The sequence below is a fragment of the Phyllobates terribilis genome, unplaced genomic scaffold (genome assembly GCF_046119375.1).
Source record: "Phyllobates terribilis strain yellow unplaced genomic scaffold, ASM4611937v1 Scaffold_8__6_contigs__length_399053987, whole genome shotgun sequence".
In the NCBI taxonomy this organism is placed as follows: Eukaryota; Metazoa; Chordata; class Amphibia; order Anura; family Dendrobatidae; genus Phyllobates; species Phyllobates terribilis.
In genome coordinates, this window is record NW_027362768.1 from 271,135,480 (window position 1) to 271,157,182 (window position 21,703).

Here is a 21,703-nt window from a genome sequence, read left to right on the forward strand (position 1 = left end):
CAGCCTCGGACTCCGTTGTCCGGTAGTAGTGTCTTCAGCCAGGACGAGCTATATCTGCTTCCAGTCCCTGGCACTCAGCACCTGCTCCTACAGAGTTCCTAGCTGTTGCTTTCCCTGTGTCTGCAACTTCACTCTCTACTCTCTCTGGAGCTTCACTTTCTCCTCTAACCCCGCCCGAGATCCAGTTTATATAGGGCAGGTTCCTCCCCTATCTGGTCTGGGACAGGAGGTGTTGCATGTTCAAGGGCTCCTGACCAGGGAACCTCCCACTTGCTCTCAGACGTGATATTTCTATCACTGTGGCAACCAGACCCCTCTGGTGCCACATTCCCCCCTAGTGAAATTTAGTACTCCGGGACTAAACACATTTTTGAAACATAATATAACAGGGTATAAACAATAATACAACAACATATGTACAAGAAGTTTAGTCTTTAGAGGCCACGGCGCGTCCGTGACCGGGTGTCCATGTCACCCAACGAGGTGAAGTCTTGAACGGTGTGGGGACCTGTCCAAAGCAAACCCAAAATGTTGGCCCTGGGCGTGGCTGCAAGGTGAAGCGAACTACTTTGGACCACATGGGGCCACGCCAGACAGGTTTTTCTTCCGTGGCCGTCTTCGCAAGAGGCACCAAGTGCAACTATTTACAATGTAGTTCCGGTTATTCAGCGTCCATAACCTGACAGTCCAAATAAACCTGCAGGGTAACTAGAGGAACATAATTAATAAACAGGCAACGAAAACATAAACCATTTTCAGCATTTGCAATTTACAGGTTAATCCACATTCTAGATTCTCCAGCGAGCGGGCATCTGTCCTCTAGTGCTCCTGGTGGAACTACGTAACCCACTATCTGGCTCTGCACTACAGGGTGTAGGAAGTGTTGCGGGTAGGCCTGGCAGCTTCCTGCGTACTCTTTGGCTTACTAAGGGCACGACAGGCTCACTACTAGCAGAGGGTTGATTCTCCTGAGCTGCTGGTATGGATTCTTCTGCCTCCTGGGCCGGCTGCTCTTCCGACACTCCCTGTTCTTCTGTAGGCCCTTGAGGGGCTGGCTGGAGAAAGGTGAGGACAGGTACCACGACTGCGCTGTTGATCTGAATCCAGGACCGGGCAAAGTCTCCGAGTACGGTACTGATCATTTCTTCCCTTTCCTCTGCGAGTTGAGAGTTCTCTTGATCTTCGTCAGTGCTTTGCAACTGCTCGGGACACTTTTTCAGGTGGTCTCTGGAGACAATGGCCGTGGTTTCTCCTCCATCCTTACTGATTATACAGATTTTTGGATTCTCATGGCGTGAAGGCAGTACGGTGTACGGTTCTTTCTCCCACTAATCATCCAACTTATGGAGCCGCCTCTTTCTCTTCAAGACCTGCTCTCCAGGTACAAGGGAAACAGCGGAAGCATGCTGGTTATAAGTCTTCTCTTGCCTTTCTCTTGCTTGAGACAGACTTCGCTCGACGCTCTCTTGAACTTTCCGGTACTACTGCTGCCGTTCTGTATCCCAGTCTGCCTCTGGCGAGGTGTCCTCTGGTGTCAGGACTCCCATATCCAAGTCAATAGGCAGCTTACCAGGTCTTGCTCTCATTAGGTAAGCCAGGGTACAGTTGGTGGAACTTACTGGGATGTGGTTATACAGGTCCACCAGATCAGGCAGTTTCCCAGGCCACAGATTACGTTCTTCCAGGGGCAACGTTTTTAGCAAGTCTATCACCACCTGGTTCATTTTTTCACATAGTCCGTTGGTCTGAGGGTGATAGGGCGTTGTTCTTATCTTCCTGCAGCCATACAGGTTGCAGAACTCCTGGAAGACCTCCGCTTCGAAGGCTGGTCCTTGGTCCGTCAACACTTGCTCCGGATACCCGTGTGGATGGCAGAAGTGCAGCTGGAAGACTCTGGCTGCTGTTTGAGCTGTCAAGTCTTTGACAGGGACCACCACCAGGAACCGGGAGTAGTGATCTACGATGGTGAGGGCGTAGATGTACCCAGATCTGCTCGGAGCCAGTTTCACATGGTCCAGAGCTACCAGCTCCAGTGGCTGCCTGGTGATGTTGGGCTGCAGAGGAGTCTTCTGGCTGGCACGGTCCTTCCTTGTTAGGTTGCACGGGCCACAGTCTCTGCACCATCTCTCGATGGCTCCTCTCATGCCTACCTAGAAGAACCGTCCACGCAACAGGAACTCCAGCTTCTTCCATCCGAAGTGCCCTGCCCCGTCGTGGTATGCCTCCAGAACCATAGCCACGTCTCGTCTCGGGACAACTACCTGCTAGGTCAGCTCATGTGTTCGGGAGTTGACCACTCTCCGGCACAGCTTCTCTTTGTAAAGAAACAGCTTACTTTTCTCTTTCCACAGTTGCTTGGTCTCCTCCGGAGCGTCTGGGTCAAGGCGGGCATCAGCCTGTGTCAGCATTTCCTTCACCAGACGGACTGCGATGTCACTGTCTTGCGTCTCCGCCCAGCCGTAGTGGGGTAAGGGATTGAACGTAGCAGAGCGCCTGTCCCTTACACGGTGGGAATACTGGGTAATCCCATGATGGTGGAACGCCGGGAGTTCGATCTCTTCTAGTTCTTCTGGATCTTCTCCTCTGTCCAGTAAGTTTGGCATCCTGGACAGGGCATCCGCGTTGGCATTTGAGCGTCCCGCCCGGTATTTGATGTTGAATTCATAGTTGGACAGGCGGGCCATCTATCTCTGCTCCAGGGCACCAAGTTTTGCAGTGTCCAGGTGTGTCAACGGGTTGTTATCCGTGTACACGGTGAACTTGGAAGAGGCAAGGTAATGCTTGAAACGTTCGGTCACTGCCCACACCACTGCCAGGAACTCTAGCTTGAAGGAGCTATAATTCTCAGGGTTCCTTTCTGTGGGCCTTAGTTTCCGTCTGGCGTAAGCGATTACCCGTTCTCTCCCCTGCTGAATCTGGGACAGTATGGCTCCTAGCCCGATGTTGCTTGCGTCCGTGTGGAGGATAAAGGGCTGGCCGTAGTCAGGGTATGCCAGGACTTCATCCCCCATGAGGGCCATCTTCAGCTGGCGGAAGGACTCCTCTTCCAGCTTTTCCTACCTGAAGGGTGGCTTCTGGGTTTTGGCCTTCCTGGACTGGCCTATCAGGAGGTCCTGCATAGGAGCTGCCATTCTGGTGAAACCGGGAATGAATCTTTGGTAGTAGCCTACCAACCCGAGGAACTGCCGCACTTCCTTTACGCTGGAGGGTCTTGGCCAGTCCTTAATCACGGTGATCTTATCGGGGTCGGGAGCCACTCCGTCAGCACTCACCACGTGTCCCAGATACTGTACTTTTGGTTCCAGTAGATGAGACTTGTAGGGTTTCACCTTTAGGCCGTAGCTTGCCAGGACATCAAACACTTCTGCCAGGTGTTTCAGATGGTCCTCGTAGGTCTTGCAATAAACGATGACATCGTCCAGGTATAACAGGACCGTCTCGAAATTCCGGTGTCCCAGACAGCATTCCATCAACCGCTGGAAGGTCCCCGGTGCGTTGCAGAGCCCGAACGGCATACAGTTGAATTCACTGAGACCCATCGGGGTGGTAAACGCGGTCTTCTCCTTGTCCGCCTCTGCTACAGGAACCTGCCAGTACCCGCTAGTAAGATCCAAAGTGGAGAAGAAGTTAGCAGATTTTAATGCAGCTAAAGATTCTTCTATCCTAGGTAACGGGTACGCATCTTTGTGTGTGATTCGGTTGACCTTTCTGTAGTCTACACACATTCTCATGGTGTTGTCTTTCTTTTTCACTAGAACTAGTGGAGCTGCCCAGGGGCTACAGCTGTCCCTGATTACCCCAGCCTCCTTCATGTCTCGCAACATCCCCTTTGCATGCTGATAGTGTGCAGGGGGTACAGGTCGGTATCTTTCTTTTATGGGTGGATGGTCTCCTGTGGGGATGTGATGTTCTACCCCCTTTACTCGCCCGAAGTCTAGCGGGTGTTTACTAAAGACTCTTTCGTACTCCTGAACCACCCGGTAGACTCCCTGTTTTTGGTGTGAGGGAGTGGAGTCAGTACCCAAATGCAGCTGCTGACACCAGTCCTCCATATGTTTCTTAGAGCCGTTACCTTCCTCTGATTGAGACGGAAGCAAGAGTTCTACGGCCTTTACAGAATTTTGGTTTATGGTGAACAATTTGGCTAGCGTGGCATACCGGGGCAGGTATACTTCTCTCTCCCCGATATTTAAGATGCGGTCAGGCACCCTCCCATGGCGTACATCGACCACCCCCCGTGCTGTCAAAATGGTGGGCCTACTGTCCGAATAGACGGGTTCGACCATTGCTTGGTAGTCTCTACCTCTTAGACCAATAGCTGCCCGCCACCATATCATCATCTCACTTTTCGGGGGCATGGCAATAGGGAACGGGTCACACATTCTCATGCTACCAATCTCACCACCAGATAGTTCCACCTGTTGCCGTTTCATCAACGCCCGGATCTCCTTTTGTAGGACACGCTGCTGGCTGGAACTGGCATTCATGGCAACCTGCTGTAAAATGAGAATTATCTCTGCAAGACAATTTTCAATCACGTTAGTACCGAAGGTTATTTTAGGGTGACTCTCACGACGGTCAATGTCCACAATAATCAGTCCTTGTGCCGCCAGTTCAACTTTACCGATTTTAATGGTCACCTCTTTGAATCCCACCTGCGGCACGGGCTGACCATTGCTGGCGATGATACTCAGGTCGTCATCTGGGTAGCGGGTTATGCCCGAGTCATTCCAGTACCGCTTAAAGAGCACATAAGAGATGGTAGTCACCTGTGACCCGGTGTCTAGTAGGACAATCATAAGAATGCCATCCAGTACCACAGGCAAGACTGGACGTCCCCCTACGTATTTATCACGCCAGTTCGATGGGCCTGATGATCTTATACCTGGGGGTTGGCCCTCTGCCCCAGGTTGTGCCCGTTTAAATGACAGTACCTTGCCATATGTCCTGGTTGATTGCAGCGGCGGCTGATGGGTTGCCCGTCCTCGTTGTATTGGTCGCTGGGTCTTCCTCTGGACGATGGGATCCTCCTCTGTCGGCGCCACGGGACGTCCTCCGGTCCGGATGCCAGCTGGATCTTTCCTGGAGGAGAGACCTGTAAAGACTGCACAGTTCTGGTTAGCGCGGCAACGCTTTTGGTTAGCTCTTGGACCTGATGGTGCAGGTCTGTAGCCGGGTTGTTGTCCAAAGCCTGCGCATCAGCTCCCACAGGCCCTGCAGACAAGGGCGCTGCCTCCTTGGGATAAGTGATAGCGGGGCGCCTTTGGGTTACAGTGCCACCCGGTGCCGGTTCTCGGAGCACCCGGATGGCTCTGTCCATGAACTGTGCAAAATCTAAATCAGGGTCCTGTAGGGCCATTGCCTGCAACTGGGTTTGGTGGGCATTGGACAGTAGACCCTCTATGAATTGTTCAGTCAACAGCTTATGTTCATTCCGCACGCTGTCAGGGTCTGCCTGCTTAATGGCTCTCAGGGCCTCCTGCAAGTTCAAAGCATAGTCCCTTATACTTTCTTGTGCCCGTTGCTTGCACCCGTAAAATCTTAGTTTAAACTCTGCTGAGGTGCGGGTATCAAAAGTGTCCTTTAGACGGGCCAGTATTTCTCTGACAGTCCCCTTCTCCCGTGGTGGCCAGGACTTAACCTCCCTTTGGGCTGCTCCGATTAACTGGCCCACCAAGATGCTCACTTTTTGCTCTTCTGTTAGGGGGTATACTTGGAAGAGGCTGTTTAGCCTTTCCTTAAAGTCACTTAGGGTGTGTGACTCCCCTGAGTACTGGGGTAGCCATGCCGCTCCGGAGATATATGGCATCGTGAACGGCATCACTGCGGCAGCAGCCGCGCTGGCGGTGGGAGCTCCCTCCATTCCTGGTATCTTCCGCCCCCCTAGTTAACCGTGGCCTACCTCTTGTTGCTCTTCCTCCGTCGGCCGCGGCTCCGCAAGTGATCGTCGGGGTTGAGGACCTTGCGTCGCGTGCTGATGACGTCGGCGTCCGCTGTGCTCCTTCCAGGACCTTGCGCAGCGTCCGTGCGTAAGGCGGGGCTTCAGCTCTCGCGCGCTTTCATTGTCCACGCCCCTCTTCTTCCCGCGCGACGTCCCGAAGATGGCGCCTAATGGCGGGAAAACGACTGCGGATGGCGGGAAAACGGCTGCGGATGGCGGGAAACTTCACCACGGCAGGTATGACAGTCTTTTGAAGGCACGCAGTACCCGGTGGTTGCGGGCACAAAATCCTGCCGACTACGCCAAAGTTGATGCGCCCCCTGGGCCGTGTGTGCACGCATGGGGGTTACCCGGAGCTGGGTCTCTAGGGTTTGTAGTCTCCGTGGCGGCGACCCGGTCCCGTGGCTCAGCGTGGTCAAACCAGTGGCAGTCTTTTATATGTTTTAGGTTAATGTCCGACTACGCCACCCGTGGATTGCGGTCAGAGTGTACCGCCGCTGCGAGGCAGACCGCTGAGGCTGGTGTTGTGTGTGCAGCAGAGAATGGGACAACTCCCCACGGGAGGAGTATAGCCTCAGGGCAGTGAGTGTGGATGACGGGAGTGATGGTGCACGGGTGTAGCTGGAACGACTCAGAGTCTTTGCAGTGCAGTACAGGGTCTTTACTGATGATGATAAGGCGTACCCTCCCGGGAGTACTGGCTAGCATAAGAGGCCGGGTCAGTCTGTGAACAAACAGGAGTTCCCCTGGCCAGGTGGAGTTGTAGGCCTCCCCGTCTGTCTGCACTCTTCCTGCCTACCTTGCTGTAAGCGAGTGGAAGTAGCCCACGTCCCTGAGCGTACCGTGTAGTGCTCACCCGTATGGCTGGTGACTTGGGGCCTTCTGATGTCCTCCGCTCCTCGATGGCGGTGCTGGTCCCTTGCTCGTGACTGAGCCTCCGGGCTTCTATGGCCAGAGGACCTGGAATCCCCTGCCAGCTGGTTTCTGCTGCTGGACTTAGAGATCCTCACAGCCTCGGACTCCGTTGTCCGGTAGTTGTGTCTTCAGCCAGGACGAGCTATATCTGCTTCCAGTCCCTGGCACTCAGTTCCTGCTCCTACAGAGTTCCTAGCTGTTGCTTTCCCTGTGTCTGCAACTTCACTCTCTACTCTCTCTGGAGCTTCACTTTCTCCTCTAACCCCGCCCCAGATCCAGTTTATATATGGCAGATTCCTCCCCTATCTGGTCTGGGACAGGAGGTGTTGCATGTTCAAGGGCTCCTGACCAGGGAACCTCCCACTTGCTCTCAGACGTGATATTTTTATCACTGTGGCAACCAGACCCCTGGGGTGCCACAGAAGATGGAGAACAAAATTTCTCCATCCTCTCCATTATCAGTGCTCGGAAATCGGACTGCATCCATAACAAGGAAAGGTAGAGGGCACCACCATAAATAAAGTCGGGATCTACTTATCACATACCCAGTGCAGAACATGGAAAAAGCAAAGAAAAAGAAGGTATGCAAAGACAAGGATCACCTGACTAAAATATATATTTATTTATTAAATGACACCCAAGGCCAAAACAAAGACATATTAAAAAACACTTAAAAAGTAAAAATGGCCATAACAGTATAACAAAGCAAAAAACAACACCTGTTCACACCTATTTCTTGTTTTGGAAGTGCCGTCAGTTTTTTCTGTTTCTATGTATAAACTTTGACTGAGCACTCCGCTTCTATGTCACAGGCGATTTTAATTGCAGCAGGATCTTATTATCCCACACACAAGCAGACATAGTCACTTAGAGATGAGTTTACATTGATAGGGTCCTGGTATTTTTGAGAAACGCCTTACCGTGGCTACCAGGTACACATGAATTGGCCAATTTATGCACTAAGATTTCTCACTTATTTCTATTTTCCCAAAGCAGTAATGCTATTCATATTTCTTATATTTCATGTTTGTATACTTAGCTTCCCAGTGTGCTGCTTTGTTTGTTAATTAATAACAGTATAACGGACCACAACACTATAGTGTTGAAGTCTAATCCACCCGTCTGTAAGATGGTACATAAGGTACCAATGATCAGTAAGCCAAATGTTATGGCCATTTGTGCTTTTTTTTAAGTATTTTTAATATGTCTTTGTTCTGGCTTGTGTGTCATTTAATAAATAAATATATATTTTAGTCAGGTTATCCTTGTCTTTGTACACCTTCTTTTTGCTTGTTTTTTCCATAATCGGACTGCATCCGAATCAGATATCATTTCAGTGTAGTCTGATGGTTTCCATGCACTCATTGCCTTGCAGCGCCAAGTGTGATCCAAATATCGCTTCAAACTTGGACAAGCTGCAATTTTTTTCCTCGGACCAAGCAAAAAATTGGACCTGTGTGCGGCCTCATAGACTAACATTGGTCCGAGTGCAACCTGATGTTTTTTGTTGGATCGCGCTCAGACAGTGGTGTCAGCGATCCCTAAGCCATTCATGCAGAGATTAAAGTATGCTGTTGGTTGAACTGTTGTTTAACAAACTGTTGTAATACCGACAGTGCCATATACATCTTAGTCCATATTGCCCATTCAACTTGGCCATATATATATATGTTCAGTGACAATGGGCACAAAACAAAAATTATTTCTGAAAATATTCTTTCAACAAAAGGTCTTTTATGAATGATTGATCTTTCATTGAACAAAAGATCTTCTTCCAACTTTCAGCCTAAGACTATTTGGTCAGTATTCGGTCAGTATTTTTTCTCAGGAGTGGGAGCCAAAACCAGGAGTGGGTGATAAATGCAGAATTGGTGACTTGTTTCTGTCATACCTTTTCTCTGATTGTTCCTCACCTGGTTTTGGCTCCCACTCCTGAGAAAAAATACTGACCAATTACTGATAGTGGGGCCATGGGCTAATAAACAGAACTGACTTCATTTCAAATGATGATACTCTTTGTTTGGTTGGTTAAAACAATAGTTCGTTCTTCCGTATTTTCCTGAGGAATGTCCGTTTTGGTTGAAAAAATTAATTTTCATTGACTTTAAAGCGAATATGTCACCAGATTTTTGACACCACACCTGAGAGCAGCAAAATGTACAATAGAGCGAGCCAAAGACCGTTTCCAGCGATGTGTCCCTTACATGGCTGCTTGCCGTAGTTTTGATAATCTTCTACAGATAACAGTGATTTTATCACTAGAGGACTAGTAAACTTGCTGTCATGTAGTCCGCCATATTCAGGATCTCTGTATAACCCCGCCCTACCACTGATTGCTAGCTTTCTGCCTATGCACAGTTTACACGGAAAGCTGCCAATCAGTGGTGTGAGTGGATTATACAGAGCTCAGCATTCAGGTAACTGGTAGATCTGCAGCAGATAAAACTGTGATTTTAGCAAAATTGCACCATGCAACCCAATAAGTGACGCATCGTTACAATCAGGGTCTCTGCCTCTACATCATGCTGCTCTGACAGATTCCCGTTAAAGCGAATATGGCAGCAGGATTTACCCCTATTTACTGATTACAGAGCTGCATTTGTCATTTCACACTAATTTCTAGCGACCCCAATGTTTAGGCAAGTTCTTAGCACAATCAGAAAATCACTCTATTATTATTGTGGTGCTAGATATTATAATTAGCTGGACTAGTCTAAGAGGCATGCACTTAGGCCCCTATTCATCATTGTTAAAGGGAATCTGTCACCCCCTGGGACCTATCGGACCTCTAATATGGGCATACAGGTGATAGAAATGTAAATCTATTGTCACGCCAGGTGTGGGAAAGACTTAGTGCAACACTGAGGGAAGAGGGAAAGGGAGCCCAGACACTAGGGAAAGGGGGAAGTGGAGACCTCCTAGTCTAGTCTAGTGTCACCTTGTCTCAACTACCATCCCTATATTGCCTCTACAGCAATTGCTGCACACATGCCTCGCCCTGTCTTTCCCTGGCTTATGGCTAAGGTTAGGGATGGGAGGAGATGAGCACTAGTCGATCTCAGCTAAACACTATAGAAAACAAGGGTAGACAAACAGTGGGGATTGCTTAGCTTTATACGACTCCAAATGTGCACACGGACTCAAGCTTCAGAGAGGACGAAGCACTGCTCCTGCCAAAACCTCACAAGTAGAAATGAATATAGCCGACACCTCCCTCTCAGACACACCAGGTATATATACACCCAGGCCAGGAGCTAATTAGCAAGAGGGAGGTACTGCAACTGCAGGGCAACTGTCTGTCACTTCTGATACACCCGTGACATCTATACATACCTGTATGGCCCATATTAGAGGTCTGCTTGTTTTGAAATATCTTTTTATGAAATTTGTTTTCCTATGCTTGGCATCCGGGGGACGCCAAGAATTCCCTGCATACTTACTTGGAGACGCCAAGAAATCCCCACCTACCTACTTAATTTACATATTCCCCCTTCCTCTGCCATCCCGTGCATGTCACAGGGCCCTGTGATGTGCAGTCTAAGTCTGCATATCCCCCGCATGCGCAATGCGCCTATAACGTAAGGCGTATTTTTTTTTCTCTCGGCCCTATTTTACACTGCTGGGCTCTAGTGCACAGTTTACTTACAATGGTAAAGTATACACTAAAAAGGTAAAAGACAGAATTTAACTGAATCCTTCAACAGATTGAATGCTCATAATGCAAAATAAATGGCAACGAATTTTCAGCCATGTCAGACTATTAAGCAATTTCTATATCCACCGCTCACATTTTCACCATTTTTCTGTTACAATATATATTAATTTGAGACCATGCATTGCCATTTTTTACAGTATGCATTTTTTTTTGACACTTCACAGACTGTAGAAGTGAAATCCTATGTTTTGAATATTTAACTTCTAGTTTTTGAAAATAAAAAGAAGTTATTTTTAACTTATTTAAAGGCTATGCTAACTTTGTCAGTAATGTTCAGGCTATGATCAATTTCTGATCTTGATTTCAGATTATTGATTCAATAATGGCTCTCTTCCGAGTGGATTTTAGTGGGCGTGGAGAGTTGGCTGAAGACAGCAGAAACTAGCTCAGATGCTGTCTAGGCTTCAGAAAATTTCAGAAGGTGAGTTTCCTAAATTAATAACATTTTGTTATTTTAAAAGACAGCAATCACTTCAACAAGCACCTTGCCAAATACTGTCTGCTTTTGTATACAGGATTTATAAGCAAATACTCATACATATGGTGGTATCATGTCACAAGGCAAAATTGATAACTATGTGGCTTGGTGAACAAAACATTGAAATTTTGGATAATTGACCAGGAAACTTCCCAGATCTCAATCACGTTGAGTTGGACTGTGGTCAAGCAAAAAATGGGTGGACAAACAAAAACACCAAAATCGTGATAAAGCACTGATTAGACAAAAATGGGCTGTCATCAGTCAGGATTTGGCCCAGAAAATGATATCCAGCTACCAGAGTGAAGGGCAGATATCTTTAAAAATAACGATCAACCCTGTAAATTTTATGCGTTTGCATAAACTTGATGTATTTGTCAATAAAAGTTAAAAATGTATAAAATGCTGATAATTGTACGTCAGTAACCATAGAAATATCCAACTAAAAGATCTAAAAACACTAGAATTTGTCAGTCTTAAACATTTGGCCGCAACTTTATTTTCATGTGGCACCTGTAACAGCTTATTCTGCAGCCCATTCTTTAAAGCGATTCTGTCAGCACCGAATGACTGTTCAAACCAAGTACAGGCTCTCAGTGCTTCACGGCGGGGCCAATCATTTAAATACACCTTCTCACCTGTTTGGTTTTCATCTATAGGCTGGTCTTCTTTGGCTCTATGAAGGCTGAGCTGTCAATCAAAGAAGAGGGGGACATACAGGGGCAGATACAGGGAAAAACAAGCAGATGGGAAGGTGTACAAGTATTTAAATGATTAGCCCCGCCGTAATGCACCGAGCGGCGGGACTTAGTTTGAACAGTCATTCTGTGCTGTCCGTTCAAGGTCTCATGCAGACAAGAATATTATATAAACATGTGCTATCCAAGCTAAAATTGGCACACGTACATAAAAAACAGACACAGAGAGGGCATATGGATGACAATATGGATGAAAATTGGACGATTTTTCCTATGCTTTTTTAAACTCTGGTTAAGGGCTCGCTCACATGAACGTATAACACGGCCGAGTGCTAGCCGATGTTTTATTACTTGGACCAATGTTATACTGTGGGGCAGTGCACTCAGATGTCATCCGAGTACAGTCCTACATCCGTGGCCACAAACAATGGAGAGGATGGAGAAATTACGTTCTCCATCTTCTCCACCCCTGTGATCCGATTCTCGCATGGGAGATAATCGCATTACACTTAGATTACACTCTCCTGAGTACACCGATACCTCATATGTGGAGGAAAACTACTTTTGAGGCACAGTGCAAAGCCCAGAAGGGAAGAAGCGCCATGTTGGAGTTCAGATGTTGCTGGAATGGTTTGAGGGTGCCATGTCACATTGACAGAGCCCCTGAGGTGTCAGAACAGCGGAAACACTCCATAATTGATGTCATTTTACAAACTACATCTCTCAATGAATTCATCTAGGGGGTGCAGTGAGCATGTTGACACCACATGTGCCTCACAGAAATTTATATCATTGGGTGGTGAAAGATGAAAAATTACATTTTTACCGCTGAACTGTTTTAGCCCCAAATTTTTAATTTTTATAAGGGCTAATAGGAAAAAATGGACATCTCAGTTTGTTGTGCAATTTCTCCTGAGTATGCGAATACCTTACATGTAATCGGGAATTTGAGGCACAGTACAAAACTAAGAAGGGAATGAGTGCCATAATTTAGTGCAGATTTTACTGCCATGATTTTTAGGTGCTATGACCCACTGGGAAAGTGGACTTTGAGGGGGCCTACATATTGGAAATTCCCCAAAAGTGATACCATTTTAAAAACCGCACCCCTCAAATACTTTAAAACTGTTGTTAGGAAATTTTTTAACCCTTCAATTGCTACACAGAAATTAATGCAAAGTGAAAAAAAAAATTCAATTACATTTTACCACTAAAATCTTGCTTTAGCCCCAAATTTCTCACTTTTGCAAGAGGTAACACCAAAAAGTAGACCCTACAGTTTGTTACCCACTTTCTTACAAATGCGTCGATTCCACACATGTAGTCAAAAAGTTCTGTTTGGACAAACGGCAGAGCTCGGAGTGGAAGGAGCAATATTTGAATTTTGGAACACAAATTTGGCTGAAAGTGATGGTGGGCACCATGACGAATTTGCAGGGCTCCTAAGGTGCCTAAACAGCAGAAATCCCCAGATAACTGATCCCATTTTGGAAACTACACCCTCAAGCATTTTATCTAGGGGTATAGTGAGAATTTTTAACCTACAGGTACGACACAGAATTTGATAACATTAGGTGATCATATTGAAAAAGTTAATTTTTTTCACAACAATCTTGCTTTAGCCCAAAATTTCTCACTTTTGCAAGAGGTAACACCAAAAAATGGACCCTACAGTTAGTTACCCATTTTCTTATGAGCGTGGCGATACCCCATATGTACAGGTGCATCTCACTAAATTAGAATATCGTCAAAAAGTTAATTTATTTCAGTTCTTCAATACAAAAAGTGAAACTCATATTATATAGTCATTACAAACAGAGTGATCTATTTCAAGTGTTCATTTGTATTAATGTTGATGATTATGGCTTACAGCCAATGAAAACACAAAAGTCATTATCTCAGTAAATTAGAATACTTTTTAACAGTTTGAAAAATGTTTTTAAAATCCAAAATGTTGGCCTACTGAAATGTATGTTCAGTAAATGCACTCAATACTTGGTCAGGGCTCCTTTTGCATCAATTACTGTATCAATGCGGCGTGGCATGGAGGCGATCAGCCTGTGGCACTGCTGAGGTGTTATGGAAGCCCGGGTTGCTTTCATAGCAGCCTTCAGCTCGTCTGCATTGTTGGGTCTGGTGTCTCTCATCTTCTTCTTGACAATACCCCATAGACTCTCTATGGGGTTAAGGTCAGGCAAGTTTGCTGGCCAATCAAGCACAGTGATACTGTTGTTTTTAAACCAGGTATTGGTACTTTTGGCAGTGTGGACAGGTGCCAAGTCTTGCTGGAGAATGACATTTCCATCTCCAAAAGCTTGTCGGCAGGGAGAAGCATGAAGTGCTCTAAAATTTCCTGGTAGACGGCTGCACCGACTCTGGTCTTGATAAAACACAGTGGACCTACACCAGCAGATGACATGGCTCCCCAAAACATCACTGATTGTGGAAACTTCACACTAGACCTCAAGCAGCTTTGATTGTGGCCTCTCCACTCTTCCTCCAGACTCTGGGACCTTGATTTCCAAATGAAATGCAAAATTTACTTTGCATTTACTTAGTGTCAATGACTGCCTTCTGGACATCTGTCAAGTCAGCAGTCTTCTCCATGATTGTGGAGCCTATTGAAACAGACTAAGGGACCTTTTTAAATGCTTAGGAAGCCTTTGCAGGTGTTTTTTGTTAATCTAATTTACTGAGTTAATGACTTTTGTGTTTTCATTGGCTGTAAGCCATAATCATCAACATTAACACAAATGAACACTTGAAATAGATCACTCTGTTTGTAATAACTCTATATAATATATGAGTTTCACTTTTTGTATTGAAGAACTGAAATAAATTAACTTTTTGATGATGTTCTAATTTAGTGAGATGCACCTGCAGTCAAAAAGTTCTGTTTAGACAAACAGTAGGGCTCAGATCGGAAGGAGCAATATTTGAATTTTGGAGCACAAATTAGCTGAAATAAATTGCGGGTGACATGTCACATTTGCAGGGCCTCTGAGGCGCCCAAACAGCAGAAGCCTCCCACAATTGACCCTATTTTGGAAACTGCACCCACAAGGATAGGGTCCATCACAGTGATCAAATGGAACCAATAGGAAAAATTCCTCCTGTTGCCATGTGACGGCCGACAGGTATCGTCATCTTTTTTCTGGAAAAGGAGACGGAGGGCCAGGGGATGGATCAGCAGGACCCAGGGAATGGCGGAGGTAGCGGGGAGGGGTTTGGGGACATCATTTCTCTCTCCTCTGACATGTACATCATGTCAGAAGAGAGAGAAATTATTTTAATAGCTGGCACACTTTTTTTTTTTTACTTGATCGCCGTTTTTCATTGAATAACAGCGATCACGTGATCGGGGACTGGAAAATATGGCCCTGATCATGTTCTCCCCAGGTAGCTGAGACCCTGGAGATTTTTGGACTCTGGGGGGCGCTATAGACCTATTCCCGATTGCCGTTTTAAAACGGCAATGAGGGAATAAGGCCCCTAAGCGGCCGCTGTTTTAATGTGTATCGGCGGTCGTTAAGGGGTTAAAGCACTGCTTTACAGCTTCCGTGCATATATTTTGTTATGTACATGAGAACAAATCCAATTTGATTCTACAATGAAATAACTTTTCTAATTGTGCCATTTATTTCTTTAGAGTACAATGTTGCTGTATTTATTACAAATCAGATGACTGCTGATCCAGGGGCCACAATGACGTAAGTTACAATTCAAGTTTGAATGGTAGAAATCACAAATTTTACGGTCACATCACTTTGATATGATCTATATCACATCATGTCACATTCAGGGAGAAAAATAAAATGGAGACACCAATATTGGTTTCCAAAAATGATGAAGAAAGGAATCCAGTAGGCAATGTGGTTTGTCCTGATGAAGAAGTCTGTGAACTTTGAAATGCGTTGATAATTAAAAAACACAATTCTCTACACGTTGCCTCTTGGATTCCTTTCTTCATCATTTTTGGAAACCAATATTGGTGTCTTCGGAGCAGAAAAGATCTATTCTCCTTTTTATCCTTCTCTCTGAATGCTTCCTTGGATCTGCAGCAGTAGTTTTCTGAACTTTTTATGGTGTTGTGGACCCACAACCTTCCTTGGTGAGCACATCTCTGCATCTACTGTTCTCCCATTCTCTATCCTTGTAAGACCCTATTTTGCGCTATTGTCGTCCAGCTTTCCTATTGGACATCATATCACATGGCATTCCCACTGATCAGCTGTTATTTGCTCTAGTGGCCACATGAATTAAACACATGTAATAATGCTGCTGGACATATTCATCAAGATTAAGAGTCCACTGCCAGGTATTGCAGAGGAGGTTCTATTCAAAAGACCCAGCATCAGCTGCTACACATTGATTGGAGCTGCACTTTGTTGCTCTGTTCCATGTGCTTACATCTGGCAGCCAACACAGCAAATAACCTATCGGTGGGAGCCCCAGGTATCAGCCACCACCGATATCATATTTATGACCTATCCTTCCGATAGGTCATCAATATGATATAACCAGACAACACCTTTACACCTGTCATGTCCAAGGATTTCAGATATGGCAAAAAAGGCAATGTTTTTTAAATCATCTTTGCGTGTGGCTGTTTATCCTTTATTTGCACCAAATTTGCTCTTTCTCCAATTTTTACTCAATTCCTCCACTTGAGTGAGAATTGCAACTTTTTAAAAACTTCTCCATCCACAAATCAAAAGTGGAAAGAGCAGCATAAAATATATAATTATAACCTCAATTTGACTGAAAAGACTCAATGTCAGGGTATTTACCGTCATCAGTGCAAAATAGGAGTACTGGTTGGCTAGGCAAAAGGGCTTTGTCAGGGAGTCCAAGAAGTATAATTTCTGTTTGTGAAGAGAGCCAAATTGGTGAATGTAAACCCGTAAGACATGCATATTGGATGGATGTAACCCTAATTATCATAAACCTATAAATATACTGAACATTATGAAGTTACTACATAGTGTGTTCCAATCTGAAAACAGAAAAAAGCATGCAGGGTATATATACAGTACATCTGTATAATACCATATGGGGACCAGTATTTTATACGTATCGCCACAGCAACAGGGGTAATTTTGTTGCAATTGTGGCATCCTATTAAAGTACTATCGAGTTCAAGTGAGGGCTTTAGGATGACCCATTATTTCACAAATATTTGTAAGGCCTCACTCAGATATTCATAAATCACGTCTTGTGTTCTATCTGTGTTTCATACCTTTCAAAAGCCATGGTGTGGTTCAGAGTTGGGCTAATTTTTTTGAGTGGAATTGAGTTCTACTTGAATTTTACAAAAATCCGTATTTTCCAGAATGTGGATTTTTTGTAATTCCCTCTTTGCAAACTAAGCAAAATTCAGTCTGATGACCGCCATTTTACTGAACTGGAGTGGGCTGGAATAAGGTTACAAACAATAAATTAAACAATGCTCACCTTGCCGGCCACCTCTACTACTTGCTCATACCCGTATGGTCCTTGGTGCATTTTCTTACCACCGATGTGTGCTGAAACCCCAGGCATCTTCACGCTAGGCCGAGATTTCTGGTTTTGACAAGGCCTGGTATGACACTGCGCATGCGTGAGGATGTCCTTGACCTAGTCGCAGCCAGAAGTCCCTGTCCAGAGTGCATGTCGTAATGTCACGACGTACACTGCGACTTTAGGACCTGCATTCTAGACCGTGACTTCCAGCCCCGACTAGGCAAAGCAGATATCTGCACACGCATGTTATAAGCTTATGATGTGCGACATCTACATCTTACGTTTACTATGCCCTGGGGATCTCTCCAGACCCTAAAGCATAATAAGAGACATTCAATTAATGCAGAATACGGCATGCAAAAACAATCGCAGCATGCTGCTATTGCATCCGTGAATCGGATCACACACACCCATTAAGCCTATGGATGCATGTGAAACATCGCACTGCACTTAGATATCACCCGAGTGCAGTGCGATTCCTGCAGACGCCGGCAATGGAGGAGGTGGAGAAATTAATTTTTCCGTCTCCTCCGCGGCTGTGCTGCGATCTTCTCATGCGAGAGGATTGAAGCACCGAGCACGGACTGTCGGATCCCACTTGCAGCCGAGCAGGAGCATATCCCGCTTGCGTCTCCGGCCTAAGAAATAATCTAGTGCATGCTGTGATTTTTTTCATGTACAAATTTTGTCAGTGAAAAAAAAACGCTCATCTGAGCAGCCAATTGAATAACATTTGGCCATAGTGCTATCCATGTACCGTTCATTTTAACACAGACAGTACTCAGACCGAAAATACGCTCATGTGAACCTACCCTGACAATGACCAAACACTGATGAAACTCAAACTGCTTTGCAAACTAGAAAAAGCACTGATGTTTGAAAGAGGCCTAAAGAAACTTGTGACAATGGGACTGAATGAAAACCCTGAATTTATTATTTAAGAGGTGTGTTCCAATACTTTTGCCTATATAGTATATTTCAGCACAATAAACTGTGCAAGTATGTAAACATTTTTGGGGGTATTTATCATAAGTTTTTTTTTAAGTTAGTATTGTTTATGGCTGCATTTGAACAAAATTTATCAATGTCATACTATGTTTTATGAATGTGGAACATCTTAAGATATTAAAACTTTTGTCTACAAATGTCACTCCTGTGTTTATGCCACCCCATTACTGGAGTGAGTTTGACACTTTTCTTTTAAAATTTTTAGAAAATCACAATTCATACATTTGGCTAAGCTCTCATTTGCATAGATATTTTTAACGTGCTGAAGGGCGGCAGCTGTGGGCAGAGCACTTGTCTGTGGCACCCTGGCACATTACATGAAAGTGGAGGTCCTGGTGGGGTGTGTGGACTTGTGCTGTGTGGACATTACTTCCGTTCAGGCCGCATGTGACCTATGTTGCTGGTTTACCAGGACAAGATGTTTCACAATTCAGTGAGGGAGACCACCATTAAAAAATAAACTGTTTACTGAGCAACAACTTGATGATGATTATATACAAGGGACAGCAGGTACAAAGCCTTATGAACGTTTCCTTTGCAACTTGAAGCATTTTCCACAGTTTACTTCCTCAGTATCTCTATGTCGACTGTTTTTCCCTACTTCACAACTCAGCTTCGACACTACAGTCCTGATCAACAAGTGTCATCTACTTGTTCTGCGGTTCCGCATCCTCTTTCCACTACTGGCGCCCTGAAACTCCTGCTGGGAACCCTTCACTAGTCCCACATACTAAATCCTGCTTAGGCCCGTTACCTTCCAGCATTATAAGCTCGGGGTCTCATGGCTAGGCTTCCTCCCCTAGGAATCGTCTCTGGAAGGCTACTCTGTCTCTTAGTCTCTTGTCATTCGGATCTCGCTATCCCTTCTCTTCAGTCTCCTCTCATTTAGGGTCACCCCTGAATGCGGCTCTGTTCACTCCAGGCCCTATCTAACTCTCTGTTAGGAAGTTCTCCACTGTCTTCCCAGATAGTCCCTCCCATTCTGGGTTAGTCACAAACATTAACTCTAACTGTTCCGATTGTCAAACTACAAATATCTAACACACATCATAATTCACATTACTTATCATTAATACTTATTACATTTTACATGACATCTCACATTACACCATATAAGACATTTCACAACATTGAAACTTCAAGGGGAAAAGTGGGCAGCATGTCCATATACTTAAATAACCACACTCACTTTGAATAGTGGTGGGAGCATTGTAAAATGAGATAAAGTTGCAATTTTTTTGTGCAAAAATTTGGTGTAAAACGCTTCATAAATTTTCCACATTGTATATATTCCTCCAGATACTCATAACTATTTGCAAATGTATGAGATGCATACATTACATTATGGGCTGTGCCCATTACATCAAATGCAATGAACAAATTCTCTGATTGTCCATCAGTTGTATGTGTAAAAGATAAAGTGGCTGTTCCAGGAATAATAATGAGATACATGGAGGGGCGTAATGACTGCGGTCGCCGCTGCGACCGGGCCTGGCAGGTGAGGGCCAAGGCCCGCAAACGCCAGCAAAAGCTTCAGCTGGATGTGCGTCCTATACTACTATGGATGTCTATTTGGGTGCATTATACTACTATGGATGTCTGTGGGGGTGCATTATACTACTATGAATGTCTATGGGGTGCATTATACTACTATGTATGTGTGGCACCCCAGGGGTCTGGTTTTCCACAGTAATGTAATGTTATGTCTGAGAGCAGGTGGGAGGTCCTTTGGTCAGGGATCCTGTGCATGCCACACCTCCTGCCCAGTCTTGGGAGGGGAAGAACTTCCCCTGTATAAACCCGGGGCTGAGGCAGGGTGAGTCAGACAAGGAGAGTGGAGACAAGAAGCAGCATAGGAAACAGCAGAGTTACAAGGAGTCAGGGGCTGGCAGCTGTAGAGTTCGCCCTGACTAAGAAGATTCTTTACCGGACCCGGAGTCCGAGGCTGTGGGGACTAACTCCTACCCAGCAGCAGAATCCGACAGGCAGGGGATTTCAGGTCCTCTGGCCCAGAAGCCCGAAGGCACGGTCACACGCGTGGGACCAGCACCGCCATCGTGGAGCGGAAGCCATTAGAAGGCCCCGAGTCACCGGCCATACGGGTGAGCACCACACGGTACACTCAGGGACGTGGGCTACTTACATCAGCTTCTAGCAAGGTAGCCAGAAGAGTACAGTCAGTTTGGGAGGCCTACAACTACGCCTGGCCAGGGGAGATCCCATCTGCTCAAAGACTGACCAGGCCCCGTTTGCTAGCAAGTACTCCGGGAGGGTCTATCGTTGTTACCAGTAAAGACCCTGAACTACACCGTACCGTCTCTGAGTGGTTCCTGCTACCCCCATCATCCACGTCGGCTGCCCTGAGGCCATACCCCTCCCGTTGGGGGTTATACTATCACGCTGCACAATCCTACCACCGGCCTCAGCGGTCTGCCCTGCAGCAGCAGCTTCCTGGCTGCACTCAACGGGTGGCGTAGTCATCAACTATTTACTACTAATAGACTGCCGTCTAGTTTGACTCCCTGGGCACGGACCGGGTCACCGCCACGAGACTACAACCCTCCACTGATCCGGCTCCGGGTAGGCTCCCGCGTGCGCAACGCAGCGCGACACAGGCCCAGGGGCGCGTCAACTTTGGCGTAGTCGGCAGGATTTCGTGCCCGCAACCACCGGGTACTGCGTGCCTGAAAAGCAAAGACTGTTCAAACTTACCAGTGGTGAAGGTTTCCCGCCATCCGGCGCCATCTTCTACCTTCTTCCCGCCATCCGCGAAGTTTTCCCGCCATCCGGCGCCATCTTCGACCTTCTTCCCGCCATCCGTGGAGTTTTCCCGCCATTGGACGCCATCTTGAGGACGCCGCGCGGGAAGAAGAGGGGCGTGGACTCCGAAAGCGCGCGAGAACTGAAGCCCCGCCTCACGTCCGGACGTTGCGTAAGGTCCTGGAAGGAGCCCAGCAGACGCCGACGTCACAGGAGCGCGACGGAAGGTCCTCAACCCTGACGATCCACTGCGGAGCCGCGGCCTACGGAAGAGGATCATCGCAAGGTAGGCCACGGTCCACTAGGGGGGAGGAAGATGTCGGATACGGAGGAGAGCTTCACTGCCCCAACCCCCGCCAGCGCTACCGCTGCTGCAGTTATGCCCTTCACCATGCCCTATATCCCGGGAGCAGCTTGGCTACCCCAGTACTCAGGGGAGTCACATACCCTGCATGACTTTAGAGAAAAGCTGGATAGCCTCTTCCAGGTGTACCCCCTCACAGAAGAGCAAAAAGTGAGCATCCTGGTGGCCCAACTAACCGGGGCAGCCAAAAGGGAAGTAAAATCCTGGCCACCTGGGAGGAAGACTGTCACAGGGATACTAACCCGGCTGAAGGACACCTTTGATACCCGCACCTCAGCCGAGATTAAGCTTAGATTCTACGGGTGCAAGCAGCGAGCGCATG

At 46.4% G+C, this 21,703-nt stretch overlaps 1 pseudogene; it reads left to right on the forward strand.

Moving 5' to 3' along the window:
* Positions 1-21,703, forward strand: part of LOC141157739 (meiotic recombination protein DMC1/LIM15 homolog) — a 222,188-nt pseudogene that overhangs the window by 187,621 nt on the left and 12,864 nt on the right.